General features: G+C 41.9%; 1 long non-coding RNA gene across 1 annotated transcript in view; it reads left to right on the forward strand.

Annotated features, from left to right (window-relative positions):
* Nucleotides 1-13,109, forward strand: part of LOC123001531 (uncharacterized) — a 159,256-nt gene that overhangs the window by 136,803 nt on the left and 9,344 nt on the right. The gene's annotated exons all lie outside the window — the stretch shown is intronic.

Raw genomic sequence — 13,109 nt, forward strand, 5'->3', positions numbered from 1 at the left:
TCCCTGCCCTCTGGGCATGCCTGGGAACTGACACTGTCAGTCACTTCTCTGTTAGCTCTGAATTTATCTCCTTTAAGACACTTTTCTACTCTAAATAAAATTAGCTCTGTTCGTGACTTTTAAATCACTGTTAGTACCTTTATTTAAGCTCTTTCCATTTTGAATTGTAATTTTGTTTATCTGTCTCTCTACTATTAGATGATAGCACTTCAGGGACAGGAACTGATTCATCTCTGTCACTTTGGCACCTAGCCCAGTCCTGACATACAGGTTTTTTGGAAATATTTATTGAATTGATGAATAATTAATTGATTCACAAGACAATGTAAATAAATCAACAATTCAATTCTGAAATTTTTGTTGGTGTCTGCCATGTGGCATCTGCCGGGCCAGGTGCCAGGGACCCAAACATGAATAAATCACCATTTCTTACCCTAAAGTTGCTGGAGTCTAGAAGAGGAGATTGAAACATGAAAAAGAATGACAACCCAGAGCAGTAAGCAATATCAAAGAGGTATTAAGTTGAACCATATGAAATGGCTGTCTTTGTAGGTTAGAAAAAATTAAATGTGGGCATCGTCATGTGATTGAACCTATTAAACATGGTGCCAGACGGAAAGTAGAATAATTGCTGAACCCGATGTGGTCGTGATCTGCAAGGGTTTTAATTCTAAGGCTTGGAAAAGTGGCAAAGACTCTGGAATCCCTAGCAGACAGCAGAGGATCCCTTGAGCAGATAAACTCAAGAAGAGATTACATCATGAACAAGCAGGATGGTTGGTACATTAGTGGAGGTGGGAAGTAAATTAGGGTGAGGTTTGAGGCTGTTGACTTCTGAGGAAAGGCATCTTCTTTTTCAGTATCTTACTTCCCTAAGCTAGTTGCTATCAAAGTAAATTGTGAAAAAAAAATTATCCTGTGAAATTCCATCTCAAGTAATTTGTAGTGTTACCTAATGAGCAAAACATACGCCAAATATATTAGTTACTGCTTATTGTGGAATGAATTACCCATAATGACATTTATTATCTCCCAGTTTCTGTGAGTCAAGAATCCAGGCACAACTTAGCTGGGTCCTCAAGTTCCCAGCCTCTCACTAATCTGCAATCAAGGTGTTGGCCAGGACTGAGGTCTTCTCAAGGTTTGATTGGAGCAGGACCCACTTCCAAGCTCACTCATGTGGCTGTTGGACTGAGGGCTTCAGTTCTTTGGTGGATTTTGGAAGAAGGGCACCCCTAGTCCTGGCCGTGTGGTGTCTCCATAGAGCTGTGCACATCATAGAAACCGAACTCCATCAGAGCAACAAGAAAGCAAAACAGGGCAAGCAAGATGGAAGTCACTGTCTTTTATCACCTAATCCTAGAAGTAACTTTGTAGGATCCCGTTTATAGATTTTGAAGCCACTAGTCCAGCCACATTCATGTGGAAGGAATTACACAAGGACGTGAATACCACAAAGTGGGGATCATTGGAAGCCGTTTCAAAAGCTGCCTACTAGCCAGGCGATTTTCAGAATCCACCAGGGACTTTTGTTTCCTGGTCAGAATCTCCTGCTCCCTGAGTTTTGTTAATCTCTTGCCAGTCTTTAAGAGAATGTTCTGCTACCAGGGAAGAGGATAAAAGGCTGCATCCAGGAGAACAGCCATCTTTGGTTAAGGCCAATCATGTACTTAGAATCATATCATAACATAATGGAAAGAAATTCCGAGAAAGTTAAGTCAGTATTCCCTCCTTCCCAACCCAAATTTGCAGGTGAGGAAACCAAAAGACCTGGTTGTTCTTAGACAACACATTAAATCAGCATGAGACAACAGTGTATTAGGATAAAGCTCAGGCTGTGTAAACTGAGTTACAGTAACCACCAATGAGTAATGTTGCTCAGGGGGAGCTCAGAGTCTGACCACTCCTGAAAGCCTGTGCTTACTTCTGGGCACTAGGTTTTAAAAGGGACATTGACAGCCTGGAGATTACTAGAAGAGGACCAGCCAGGATTTGGATTATCTGAAGAGAAGGTCTGGGAAGAATTGGTGCCTCTTACCTGTGGAAGAGAAGACCACACACACACACACAAACCATGAAAGTCACCTTTAAGAAGTAAAGGAGCAAGTGATCCTTCTCTGCATAGCTCCAGGGGACAGAACTAGGAACAATGCAAAGGAGCTGTCAGAGGGCTGATTTCAAGGCCTCTCTCTTACTGAATGAAGGTGGTTAAGCTGAGGCTGGGCTATGCAGAGTGATGGTGGTGCTCTTTGGGCCGAGTGACCAAAACCTAACTCAAGCAAGCTTGGGCAAAAGCTGGTTCCCACAATCTAATGCAGGGAGAGCAGAGATAGGACATAGCTTCAGGATTCTTCAGTGTACTCTGTTTGCCCATCAACTTTGCCATGAGGTGGGAGCCAGGAGTATCAGTGAATACGGACTCACATTTTCATAGCTTCCTGGTCACATAGGAAAGTTCTCTCCTAGCTCCCGCTCAAAATCCAAAATCAGTGGAATGCCTGCCATGTACCAGGCATTGGCCAAAACATCGAGGATGCAGCAGTGAGTAAAACAAGCGTCTATGTCCACATGAAGGTAACATTCTGGTGGAATTGGCCTGGGGCAATCTAGGTGCCCACCCCCTGACCTCTCCAGTCCATTGCACACACTGTTGCCCAGGGAACTAATGACCATAGGCCTGCCTGCCCTCGCTCAAAAACTTGCATGGCTCTATTTTCTTACAGTATCTCATTCAAAATCTTCAATATGGTCATCAGGGCCCTCTACAATGAGCTCCAACTTACCTTTCTACTTTCTCTGTCATGTAGTCTGCTAAAAAAAGAAATGGAAAAAAAAAAGGGGGCCCTTGTGGTTCCCCAAGCATTCTCTGTACTTTTGTTCTCCATATGTCATCAAACTGTTCCTTTAGCCTGGACTGACCCACTTCCATCTCTCTGAAAATGCGACTTTCTTTTAAGGTCTATCTCAAAGACCTCTTTCTTATTAAGCTTTATCCATTCTCTCCCCATCTTCTGTCATCCTATTCTCTCTCTCACCGTAGTTTATTTCCTCACTAAGCTCTAACTCATCTTTATATCACCTATGATACCTAGTAAGGTTGGGCTCATCTTGTTTTTACCTTTGCTCATGCTGTTCCCTTAGAAGTAGCACCCTTTACCTTTTATTCCTGCTTGTGGAATGAAAACTCATCTTTTGCCTACCAACTATTCTCTGATCCTCCTCACCACATACTGTCCCATTTATACCTCTGCTCTGCATTTGAGCATCTTCCTCTGTCATCAGATGTTCTGAGAAGACAACTTAAATCTCCCATTCAGTTATAAGCTATTTGAGGGCAGGAGCCTCGACTTTTCATGGTTACCAGTCTCCAAAGTGTGAAGTTCTGTTCTTCGTTCATGGCTCTCATTCAATAAAATGTTTATCGTTTATTGGTTTGAATTTAATTGAGTTGAATATAAACCCCAGGAAAGCTGTACTTTTTGTGGGTCATGTGTCCAGTGTGAGTAGTTAGAGGATGTTGACTCACACTAAAACAATACAGATAATTTTGTGTGTTGGTGAAATGTATTTTCACATGTACAGAACTGACATGTCACGTGGGTGGTTTGCCTTGTTATCATGTTGTTGCTGAAAGCCTGGCTTGCTAATGCAGTAGGAAAGCTCAGTATGGCAAAGCACCAGTGTTGCCTTTTTGAGAGATAACTAAGGAGCCGAGGAAGGTCTGAAACTGAGGCTGTGCCTAGATGTCCTTCATCCTGTGACTGGGTTCTGCCTCTTTTCTCCATTCTCTCAGTTAAGCAAGATGGCCTCTAACAGGTTCTTACATTGGCCAAGCTTTTGATGTGGCCCTGAGCTAAATTGGTGGGCATTTCATTCATTTATTCTGCAAATGTTTATTGAGCTCCCACTCAGTGCCAACTACTAAATGCTGGGGATGCAGTGATGTTATGGGTTGAATTGCCTCCCAAAATATAGGTTGGAATCAGAATGCAGCTGTATTTGTAGATACAGTTGGCATAGAGGTAATCAAAGCAAGGTCGTTATGGTGGGCTCCCATCCAGTATGACTGGTCTCTTTATAAAAAGGGGAAATTTGGACACAGAGATACATATAGAAGGAAGACAGTGTGAAGGAATAGTTAGAATATCATGTGAACGTGGAGGCAGCCATCTATGAGCCAAGGAGAGAGGCCTGGAACAGATCCTTCCTTCACAGCCCTCAGAAGGAAACAGCCTTGTGAACAAACACCTTATTTTCAGACTTCTAGGCCCCAGAATTATAGGATATCATATTTCTGTTGTTTAAGCCACCCAGTTCGTGTGAATTTGTTGCAGCCACCATAGCAAACTAATATAAGTGGTGAACGAAATGGATAGGTTTCCTGCAGTCACAGAGCTTACAGTTCAAGGGGAGAGAGAGATATTAACCAAGTAACCAGATAATGAACATATCATTTAAAACCAAAAAAAATGCTCTAAAGAGAAATCAAGGCCCAGTGAACACATAAAGTAAAAGAACCCAACCTAGCCCTGCACATTAAGATCTGAAGGTATTAAGGAAGTAGTGAGTTGCATTCATTTAGCACAGATTCCTAGATGATTCTGGATAAAACTCTGCCTAGGGAAATTCCAGCAGGGAAAAGTATAAACACTGGATCCACTGGGCTGCTATGTGTTTTGAAGGAAGGGATGGAAATCCCATTTCTCAAGCCATTTCAGATGGCACAGGGGAAAGCACTTTAAAGTCTATCCTAGAGAGTCTTAAGCTGGCTGGTTGATTCATCTGGATCTTTTTCACTTCTTTCTCTTGCAGTTCCCTAGCTGCTTCTCAATCATGACCTGACAGGTGAAGGACTTATAATACCTCCTTTCCCTAATCATGGCATGTCTTTCTTTATAAAACCAATCACACAAGGCTAATAATTTAAGACTCCTCCAAATAAAATAAGGTGACATTTAAAACAAAATTAAAGTGATTTAAGAATTTCCACATTCTGAAGGAGTATAATTATAATTATGTCAAGAAGTTGAACCCTGAGGTGAATTTGGCATTTGGTGGCCCTGACAGGCTCTTTTCAAATTTAGCATTACCTGGCACCCCAAAGGTTGCAGAAGCCTTTCCTTTAGACGGTCTCAGAAACCATTTTGATTATCTAGTTGAAAATCACAGTCTTGGTAGTTGGTTCGGCTGGCATATGAGTCATCTAGCCTTTTCGAATGCAACACCCCAATGGTGGATGCTCAGATTTCAGCTGAATTGACCTTCAAAATCTGGGAAATGTGTCAAATGGTTTTAGAAAGTCAGAAGGCTCACTTTCGTTTTCCTACACAGCACCTCAGAATGGATGAAATTTAGAGGACCGATGGTCTCTTTCCCACGTGGGCCCGTGTCACGAGATCCAATTTGTTGGTGACATTAGATTGTCAAGACATAGGTGTCAGTCTAGATTGCCCTCAACATCATACCAGGCAAGGACAGCCTACTAAGAACAGTCCGCATGCTCCCTCATTCTGAAACCCGGAGATCTCAGCCTGAGCCACGAGGCAGCGAGGAGAGCCCAGATTCCAAGCCTTTTGTTTTTCTACACCCAGCGCCTCTCTGCTCTGCTACATGTGCCTGAATGTGCTGCCTTCTCTCTGTCCACTGTAGTGGCAGCCATCTTTTCCCCTCTATCACTCTGCTTCTGGGCGATCATTGACCTTGAAGGCCTGGAGCCTTGGTTTTTTGGACATGTTTCCACACATTCTCACTCAGATGATCCGAATGACTCTCTTTTGCCTGCAGCTGTGTTACATCCTGTGTCCAGTAAAAGATACGTTGACATGAGGAAACCTTTGTACTGTGATGGGCCCAACCAAGTGCCAGTCACTGATTCCAGCCAGCTGTGACCTGTGTCTCCAGTACCTGTGTGGCCTCTGATAATTAAGGATCATAAAAGAGTAGCCCATTTGGCAAGAGAAGCTCAGGTCCTCTTGGGATCCAAACAGCACAGTTTTGAAAATAGTTTGGTGGGTGGTAGAAGGAAGGCCATGGACTCTTTTACACTACTCATGTGCTTCAAGATTGTGTCAGACTGCTGGTGTCTAAATGTGGTCTTGAGCCCTATATCTGTGTCTTGCACAGCCACGATAGACAGCATAAAATCTGAGATTAAAAGTTTTGCCTGGGGAAGAATGACAGCACATACTAAGGGTCTTTCAAATTTTCTGTAAAAGTCTGCTTGACTTGATGTGCTTGTTCTCACTCTCCTTCACACACACACACACACACACACACACACACACGGTCATTAAAGGCAGGTAAGAGAGACACTTGCCCTGGGCACAAAATTTAAAGGAATACCAAAAAACACACACATCAAGATCAATATTTTAATGCAGTATTTTTTCAATTATCAAAATTAATGAAAAAAACCCATGATGAATAAAATATTAAAAACTGTAAATAGAAGCAGGGTCAATTTTATTGATTTTTCCTTGCCTTAGCTTCCAAAATAGTTCAGCATGGCGTGCATTGTAGCTGATCCTGTATTCATTTAAAATTTTTATATTTTGTTTATTACATGTTTTTGTATTAATTTTTATTTTTAAAATATTGCATGAATATTATGAAGAAAAAGTTACTTATTTTGGTTACTGTGGTTTTTGGAGACCCCTTCTAGTCCTGGCCCTACAGACCCATGTAGACAGACAGATGTACACACACATACACACACACGCATCCCTTTCTATAGTTCACAAGGAACATAATATTCTTTGCCTAAAACGTTATGCTATCCATTATTATTTTTTTTAAAGATTTTATTTATTTATTCGACAGAGATAGAGACAGCCAGCGAGGGAGGGAACACAAGCAGAGGGAGTGGGAGAGGAAGAAGCAGGCTCCTAGCGGAGGAGCCTGATGTGGGGCTCGATCCCATAACGCCGGGATCACGCCCTGAGCCAGAGGCAGACGCTTAACCGCTGTGCCACCCAGGCGCCCCTGCTATCCATTATTTTGTTAAATCTCTTCTCATGCTCTGATGAGTTCATACAGCGGTTCTTCTATGAACTTTGTCATAAATATACATGATATTGTTTTCTTTGTCTTGATACCATATGTTTTTTTAAAGATTTATTCTTTTGGGAGAGTGGGAGGGAAAGAGAGCACGAGTGGGGCGAGGGGCAGAGGGAGAGAGAGAATCCTCAAGCAGACTCCCCACAGAGAGTGGAACCAGACATGGGGCTCAATCCTAGGGCCCCAAGATCATGACCTGGGATGAAACCAAAAGTTGGACGCTTAACTGACTGAGCCCCCCAGGTGCCCCTGTCTTGGTACTATATTATCAAGTTATAAAGAAATTTTCTTTGACTCTCAGATAGAGATCTCTGATGATGTAAACATTTTCTAAGCCCTTTTGTCCAAAGCTCACCTTTCAGATGTCTGCATAGTGACAGTCCCTCTGGGGCCTTGAACATAACATGTCCCAAAACAAACTCAGCACCACATTGCCCCAAACCTCCAGCAGAGCTAAAGCCTTTAACATTCACACATGTACCCAAATTAGAGACCCGAGTTCACCTTCCCTGCTCTCATTCCCCATGAAAACCTTTCCATTCTGCTTTTGCAGGAACTCTTGATTTCTACTGTCTTTCCCATTCCCAGTGCCACTGCCCCATTTCGACACTCCAGTCTGCTCTCATTGTGACAAGCCTGTGCCTCCGTGCTCCCCTTCTCCAGACCACCCTTCTCATTGCAGCCAAAGGGTCCTCTTTAAAAGCCAGGTTGGAGGAGTCCCCTGTGCTGGTGAACTCTCCCTTTGCCATGATTTTTGGAGGGGTGGTTGAGCTGTTTGTGTCTGTTGGCTGTCTTCCTATGCCCGGCACAGTTTAGAGCAGGGAATACAGGAAGACTGTCTGACCGCATCTCCCACACCTGTCCTCCTTCCTGCACCATATGGCACAGCCACACTGCTGTCACCAGCTGTGGTGGCGATGTCCTGTTCAGGGTGCTGAAAGGTCATAAATCACTCTGTCCTCTTGGCTTTAATGAAAAACTCTCCACATAGTACTCCAATGATTAGAACTGTATTTAACTTCACTATTTCTTGAAGCTGATCATTTCTACCTGAAACTGTTTGGTTTGTTGCAATTACAGGTTAGCTTACATTTTAGGGATAGGAAGAAGATCTAGTAGGAAGAGAGTAGTAAAGGAAACTATTAAGAATGCTTTGTCCAGGGGAACTTGTTGGGGCCAAGACTGAGATTTTTTTTTTTTTTTTCGGACTATAAAGGATAACCCAACCAAGAATTAAATAGAACTGAGAACAGGTTTGGGGAGAGGTGGAAACTGAAGGCTAAATCTTCAGAACAGGAAGCTGGTGAGTTGCTGACCAAAAGGGGTCACATGTAAAAGCATAAGGAATGGAGCCAGAAATCCAGGAAGCAAGGAGATGAGTGCAAATGCAAGGACATCAAGAATGGCTTGAAAGGGGCATTGGGATGATTGGCTACGTTGGGGAGGCCAGAGGTTTTACCTGTTGTCTGGGGCGGGTGCAGGCCGGCTGTATCCAAAGTCTGGGAACAGGATGCCTCAGTTATGATCCAAGGCCATGGAAGTCCACTAGTTGGAGGGCCAGAAGGAGGGATATGCAGTTGGCTTGGGCTGCTTATCTACTTCCTGTACTCTTGGACCATCAGTTTTCTGCAGCTGTCTTCCCTGGATCCTTCCAAGATCCACTGTTGGTAAAATATCATTGCCTACTAACATGGCTCCAGAAGCTTCTCTTGGGAAGGAAGAAGGAATTTGAATGACTTGATGTACTGTGTTTAGCTCGTTGTGTTGGATGAAAAGGAAAGAGTTGGATGAAAGAGAAAGTTGAAGTTATAGTAATACGACTTTTCAACATATTTTGTTATTCTCTACATTCCAATAGGTCAGGAATCAAGTCTCATCTCCCCAAATATAACCATACATCATCTTCATTTCTACATTTTGAATTGGTCTTGAAATATGAATAAGGGGGGTAATGTTGATTCTAAGCACCACATTTGAGCACCAGAATTGTTTCTCTTCCAGCATTTTTACAAGACTATTTACTGCCTGGTGAATGACCCACTGATATCAGAAAGAGCAAGGGTTTCATAGCTGGACAAAACAGACAGCACAGTGTGGCTGGTGACCTGAACTTCATCCCCACCTAGAAGGTGGGGGTAAGGAACCTGAAGTCCTGGTCCCACTGTACTGAGAGATGCTTAAACCATTCACATGGGAGTTGTGTTCAGCCGTCTTCCCCTAAAGAAATTTATATGCTAAGTTTTTCTTGTGTGGTTGGGAAGATTCTTTAGGGACCTGCAAGGAATTTATTTGGCAAGGGGTGGGGATTCTGCAAGGGATAGGGAAATGGCAAGACACAGAGCCAGCCGCTCTGTGAGAGAGGAGAAGCCATCCATATGGCTTATAATTGCACCCCAGGACCCCACACAGCACTTAGCACGCAGTAGGTGCTTAGCAAATATTTATTGAATGGATGGATGTGATCTCTTTATCTGTCTTGTGAACCTAGTCATATTTAATCATGTAAGACTCAGTTTAATCACGGTTATAATAGGGACATTAATGCCTGGCTGCCTTCATTTCAGATTGTTATCAGAAATTGCTTTTTAACCATGTACAAATGTAAGGTATTATAATTAGGCTTTCTCCATAAGAGCAGCATACTGCTTTATGAAGATCATAAAATTGCAGTAGATGTACAAGGGGAAAAAATTGTCCAAGAATAGGATAATAAAGCCTGTCTTCTGGGAGGGAAGAGGAGACAGACCTGTCAGATGTGTTACATTTTTCAGTTGCTGAATGATATTCAGGTGACCCAGGACAATGTGGCTCTAGGTGATTGGCTGGATTCCAGAGTAAAGGCCTATTAAGTTTAGAGCCAGTTGCTCTGGGGTTTGGAGAAGAACTACAGGTCCCAAGAGGTAGAAGAGTTGTGGGCAGGGAAGCAAGGCACACAACATCCTCTAGATTTGGCTAGGGGCATGGTGACCAGATCTGGCCAACCATGTGGGCCCTGGTCACATCAGATGCTGTGACCCCTTAACTCTATGCAGCATCACGTTCATTTGTTCAGTCATTCATCTGGTGGTTTAAATCTTTGTCTGTTGTCTCATCTGTGATTTGGAGATAATAATATGGTAAGCACACACTGTGTCTGGCACACAGCAGATACCCACTGGTGGCTGGATGCCAACCAGCTTCCATTTTTACCTTTAACTCTTTTCCTTTTTCTCTTCTGGCAGCTCCCCTTCCTCTTCTTCTAATCCTAAAAGGAAGATTTCTTATTGCCTTAGGCCATAGTATCTTTTCTTTTGAAACATCCCTAGGTGGTACATTTTCTCCTTCTCATATTAGAAACCAGGGAGGAGCAAGGAAGAAGTGAGAGAGCGATTGTGAGATATGTCTGTGACATGCTTTTGTTAATAAGAATAAGAAACCTTAACTTGATTTAGAAAAAATCATCTTAGAAAGGAAGTAGATGCTTGAATCTAACATGTTCTTAATTAACTTTATTAGGGAAAGTATTTTGAGATTCCCCAAATTGAGAGAAGTTTTAAAATATGTACATATATTTTAAGTTAAGTTGACACCATACCAATGTCAAAGAGGAACATTTCTATTCTCATAGGCAGTTCTAGTAGACATTTCTTGTTTCTTAGCTTCTAATATCCACCCCCCACCCCCGACCTTCCTACTGTCATCCCAACCTTCCAAGCTTTGGAGGAATGCCCTTTTAAATGTGAGTTAACATGAGAGCAATTCTAAGACTCTGCCTCACATTACGGAATCTGGGAGTCCAGATTTTTTCCTCTCTACTGTCCATTGTTATGTTCAAGGGCCAAGAATGCGACCTAAAGGCCAAGCATGTGATCTTAAGGGCCAGGCAGATGACAAGCTTGACCAATCAGAAATTATTTCTTGGACTTTGACTATTCAGTAAATAACACAATAGAGAAGAAAATATTTCAAAGGCTGAGCCAGCAGAGGTGTCTGGTATTTGGTGATCCCGGTCACATGGCTTTTACCACCTGGTCCTTGGTGCTCATTGGTTCCTGCCATTGCCCAAACCTAGTCCTTCAACATCCTTTTGGTCTTAAGAGGTCTCCCAATTTCTTTCTGAAGTGTGTCATTTCTGCTTAAGTTAGTAGGAGATGGACTGCTCTGCCATTACTGTTTGGGTATTACATTGGTGATAAGGAAAAATCAGGTGGAAAGTTTAATCTTTCTTTCAGATCTCTCTTAAAACAACTGTCCTTAAATTCTCCTGGATTGCATCAACTGAGGGATTTGGTTGAAGAAGGTGATGAGGTGATCCAGTTTCAGGATGTGAGTCAGTGAGAATGTTGGTTCCAGAGACCTCTGGAATCCAGAGCCTTCTATATTTTATTTATTATATATCTGAAATTCTCAATCTCTAAAGACATAAAAGTTTGGAGTAATTAATTAGTGTGAATCTTTGCATTGGCTTTATTGACCTTTTAATTATTTCATTTTCCTTTTGCTAAATAATGTCTAAATAGAGCTTATTTAAGTAAATATTTTAAAAATAAGTGTAAAGTGCCAAGATACTGAAGTTCACAAAATGATATGAATTGGTTCACAGATGGAGGTTATTATGAACATGCATTTATGTTGTATGAATCAGTCCATTTCAGAGAGGAGAGTAGGAGGAAGAAGTCTCGGCGAAGAAGAAACATTGGTCAGCATTTGCTCTCTTAATGGCATTTGGCTGCCTTCTATTCCAAGCCCTGTCACTCCGGGATTGTGTTGTTTCTGAGAATAAAATATAGCAATGTGTAACTGAGATGGTGGTGGGATGGGTCCCAATCACAATTCTTGTGGTTTTTTTTAAGACTTCTTTTTATTTTCTTTAATCTTTTTTTTTTTTTTTTTTTTGAGAGAGAGAGAGAGAGAGCGAGCCTATGAGCAAGCAGGGAAGGGAAAGGGGCAGAGGGAGAGGGAGAGAGAGAGAATCCTAAGCAGACTCCATGCACAGCATGGAACCCGACACAGGACTCAATCTCACGACCCTGATATCATGACCTGAGTTGAAATCAAGAGTCAATGCCCAAATGACTGAGCCACCCCGGCACCCCTGTTTGTTTGTTTGTTTGTTTTTTAAATTAAAACATTTAAAAATTTTTTTGTTTATATTTGAGTATAGTTGACACAATGTTACATTAGTTTCAGGTGTCCAACATAGTGATTCAACATCTCTATATCTTATGCTATGCTCACCATAAGTGTGGCTACTATCTGTCACCATACAATCCTATTACAGTATCTGACTCTATTCCCTATGCTGCGACTTCTATTCCTGTGACTTATTCATTCCATAACTGGAGGCCCGTATCCCACTTCCTTTCACTCACTTTGCCCATCCCCCCACCCTCTTCCCTCTAACAACCTTCAGTTTGTTCTCTGTATTTATAGGTCTGATTCTGTTTTTTGTGTGATTGTTTATTCATTTATTTTGGTTTTTAGATTACAAATTCCAGTGAAATCATACGATATTGTCTCTCTCAGTCTGATGTACTTCACTTGGCATAATACCCTCTAGGTCCATCTGCGTGGTTGCAAATGTCAAGATCTTGTCCTTTCTTATGGCTGTGTAATAGTCCATTATATATTATATTATTTATATATAATAGTATCACATCTTCCTTATTCGTTTATCAATGGACACTTGGATTGCTTCCATATCTTGATTATTGTAAATAATGCTGCAATAAACATAGGGGTGCATGTATCCTTTCAAATTAGTGTTTTTGTTTTTTAATCACAGTTCTTTTGATGTCTCTTTGGCTGAATGAGGTTTGGGATCAGAAGGAAAAAATAATTATAATTCAGGTGAATGAATGAATAATCATTCAACATATATAAATTCAACAGAGAATTATTGAAGCCCTACTCTGGGCCAGACACTGTGCCAAGCCAGAGGGTATGGAGATGAAATTCGTATACTCAGCTTCGACTCTCCCGTAACTTGCAAGTGTGGATGAAGTACATTTATTTCACATAAATCACTTCAGAGGCTTTCAGGGCTTAAGGTGCAGAAATCATTTTCCCAGTCC

This window comes from Ursus arctos, unplaced genomic scaffold, assembly GCF_023065955.2.
Source record: "Ursus arctos isolate Adak ecotype North America unplaced genomic scaffold, UrsArc2.0 scaffold_3, whole genome shotgun sequence".
NCBI lineage: Eukaryota > Metazoa > Chordata > Mammalia > Carnivora > Ursidae > Ursus > Ursus arctos.